The sequence below is a fragment of the Felis catus genome, chromosome B4, assembly GCF_018350175.1.
Source record: "Felis catus isolate Fca126 chromosome B4, F.catus_Fca126_mat1.0, whole genome shotgun sequence".
Classification (NCBI taxonomy): domain Eukaryota; kingdom Metazoa; phylum Chordata; class Mammalia; order Carnivora; family Felidae; genus Felis; species Felis catus.
This window is the reverse complement of record NC_058374.1, coordinates 87,048,433-87,052,557: the sequence shown is the minus strand read 5'-3', so window position 1 is coordinate 87,052,557 and position 4,125 is coordinate 87,048,433.

Below are 4,125 nucleotides of genomic sequence, written 5' to 3'. Positions count from 1 at the left end.
TTATGCCAAGGGGCTTTGTGTTGTTACTTTCTGTCCTTTGTGACCCTCAAATAAAATGGAAACTTTCTATGTTCATGACTTTCTTTTCATGTGGAGCTCATGGGGGCACAGGGTCATCCTACCAATATATTTTTAAGCTTCACACAATTACCCTCAACCCCAGTAAAGCAGAGAACAGCAGGACTGTATTTATGCCCTGTCCCAAAGAAAACCACTGTCTTAGGCAGCCCCACAGGAAACCAAACATTATGCGGTGCTTATAAAATATATGAAGGGACAACACGGGGCTAACATATTTAAACATCCTATTACCACACCTTTGAATATCAGTTCTTCCAGCCTGAATTTTCTGCTCTGAAGTTAAGCTGCATGATTCCTCTGCAGGTTGCTGAAGTGGAAATTATTTCTCTATTTGTCTACTGCCTATTATTTTCCAAACAAAATTATCATCCTGTATTATATAAAATTGAGGAGGGGTGGTTATTAACTTTAACCACAGATCCAAGGACAGTTCACAATATATTGCCACTTTGTTCCACTAACCCACACCATTTAACTTGTTCTAAAGTAAACACAATCACAGATTATGGTACAGTTTTGAGAGAAAATTTTTAGTGTCCAAACTATTGTTATTTATGCTTTATTTTGTTACAATAAAGTGCAATCTTGTTGATTTTTCCAAAAAAAATGAACACAACAAAAATGATAACTGACACATAATGTAAAAAAAATGTTGGAATTATGATTCTTGAAAACCTAATTCTAGAAAACTTAACTTCTCCAGGATATTATAGCAACTATAGTCTTGAGCAAGACAAATAATTTGAACTACACTTTCTGCTCTCCCATTTGTCAGATGTATTTTCTCAGCTCAGCTGTTCTATTAATCTCGTACCTTTCAAGGGAGCACTTCACTAGAAGTCCATCATCAAGTCTTATGCAAATAACAGGCCCAATGTGATGCATCAGACGGCTTTTTCACAGTCTTTGAAGCTTGGAGATTACCTTGGAGTCTCCTATGCAGCTGAATATTCTCTCTAACATCTAAGATGACACTGGATCTCTTAATGACTCCAAATCTGCTGGCTTACCCTTTTGGATCAATGTCAGCTGAGGCTTGATTAATTATGCATATGAAGCATCTGGTCAAGAGAACTTTCTACATTCCCCCCAGCACTTGTGCATATCCCTCACAATTAGACTATCTGAAAGCCTGATGCCGGCAGGTCAGCAGAAAGACTCTGGTATATGGAGTTTGTGAGAATAAATACAGCAGAGTAGATATGTGACAGTATAGATTTGGAGCCTACATTGTTTTCAAGCATTTTACTACATTACCAGAATGAAAATATTATAGTCCTTGATATAATTGAATCACATTTAAAAATCACTCTTCATTAAAATATATTATTAGATCACTGGATAAACCTGAGTTTCTATTGTATGATCATTTAACAGAGATGGCACATTTTGATTTTCAGTGTTATGTAAACTAAGGATTGAATGTAGCACATGGGTGATCTCTACAGAACTAAAGAAGAGTTCTGAATATATATATATATATATATATATATATGTTATACACACACACACACATACACACATACAAACACACTAGAGAATATTATTAAGGATACAAACAGTACTGGGGCACCTGGGTGGCTCAGTTGGTTAAGCGTCTGACTTGAGCTCAGGTAATGATCTCGCAGTTTGTGGGTTCTGGCCCGGTGTCGGGCTCTGTGCTGACAGCTCAGAGCTTGGAACCTGCTTCAGATTCTGTGTCTCCCTCTGTGTCTGCCACTCCCTTGCTTACACTGTTTCTCTCTACCTCAAAAATAAATAAAAATTAAAAAAGAATACAAACAGTAATTTCATTTAATTTTTAAGATTTTAAATGTGATTTGAACCTATTTGGTCATAAATAGATAATACAATGTTTTATACCAACTGGAAGGATGCATTATGGCAAAACTAAGGATTCTGTCTTTAAATGATTGTCCTATGGTGAGAAAAATGAAACAAACCAATGAAAATAGAGAGTGCCTGGCTGGCTCAGTCAATGGAGCATGTGACACTTGATCTCACAGGGTTGTGGGTTCAAGTCCCACATTGGGCATAGAGATTACTGAAAAATAAAATCTTTAAAAAAACAATGAAAATAAAACACATACAGACATGCATTGTTTCTCTTTCTATCTGTTTTTATGATTTGGAACCAGATTTAAAACAGGAAACTTCATTATAAAGAAACATCATCTTTTGAAAGTCAAAATATAACCTAATTACAAAATAATGTTTATTCCCAAAACTTCTGAAAATATAAAAGAAGCACAAATACAAAACCATCAACCATAATGCCAAAGCCAAATGTATCCACCACTAACATGCTGATGTCATTATTCCCAATTTTCTATTCAAGTGTATACACCCATTTTTTAGAAAAATGGAATGATAGGAAAAGTGTTGGCTAATATCCAATTAAATAAGGCCCATTTTTTGCCAAATGGCCTTGCTTTTTGTTAAAAAAATTAAAACATAGTGTTTCATCTCTAATAATCTTAATTTTATTATATCCACGTTGTGAAAATCCTTTTGGCAATAAATGGTTTTTTTCATTACATCAACAAAGAAAGGAAATATATACATACATATATATATATATATATATATATAACTATCATTCATCATTTAGTAAGCACATATTTTTTAAAAATTTTTTAATGTTTATTTATTTCTGAGAGAGAGACAGAGCATGAGTGGGGGAGGGGCAGAGAGAGAGGGAGACACAGATCAGAAGCAGGTTCCAGGCTCCGAGCTGTCAGCACACAGCCCAATGTGAGGCTCCAACTCACAAGCCATGAGATCATGACCTGAGCCGAAGTCGGCTGCTCAACCGACTGAGCCACCCAGGTGCCCCTAGTAAGTACATATTTTTGACTACAGTGTCCTGTAATATCCAACAGATTTTTTTTTAATAAACGTCTTTTTAACTCTAACAGTAACTTAATCACCTTTTGTTGCTTTTATCTTTCCCCTGAAATCTTGATATATGCTATTATTGTATTTTTCGTATTAGTGCTTGATTTCTTTCTTTTTCTGCTTCCAAGGTTTTATTTCCCCTTTGTTTTGTTCTTATCCAGCATGCCTTCATCAGTCTTTCAAGTGCAAAGTATTATTTATTTTGCCTTATTGCTATTTTCAAGGAAATTACAATCTGGAAACGTCTAGGTATTATGCCTTTCAACTGATTTTAGAACTGTTTGAATGTTGGAAATTTTAAAAATCTTCTACCACTCTGTCAAACTCAACAAATTTGCTAAATCTATCCATATCCTGGGAGAACATGTACTTATATCTCTGCTGGCAGTGGACTCATATTTTATCAATTCTTATCATCGTTTTGTACTATAAGTTTTCATTTTGTTTTCTCATCAATTTGTGTGGGAGAAGCGAAAACGTGGCATTGTATAAATCAGTGGAAGAAGTGGGAAGTGAGGGTCAAGTATTAATGTAGTTCAGGATAGGATCCCAAGTCAGAAATAACAGTACTTTCAATTTTTTTCTTGACTGTTCAATCCCTAACAAAGAATATGCTTTAATTTTATATTCTAAAATGAATTCTTGTGAAACTAATTATGTATATGTTCCCAACACCTCTTTGTTTTGAACATAAATTAGGTTATCGTGTAATTATAAAACTTCATGCCTGAGTTGCCTACACACACACACACACACACACACACACACACACACACACACATGCACACACACGCACAATTTTAGTCCCTCCACTGTTTATCTTCACAAAGTTAAAAATCAATGAAAAAACAAGACAGGCTCCTTCTTTCTAATATATTACCAGTCAATCATGAGGTTGCTGTTGTTTTATTAATTCTGCTTAGTCAGTATATCTTGACAGGTTAAAATAAAAGTATGAAAAGTGAAATATAGTACATTGATTTGGACTTGAAAATGTTGCAACCTATAGCCACAAATACCATGTTATTTCTCTAAAACTGAGGAGCAAAACCAATGTTATTCATGTAATCCAACAAGCAAAAGGTTCTAGCCCCTATAAACATAATGCTTATGATTTAAAAGAGTTTGTATTTTAGATACGAGGAT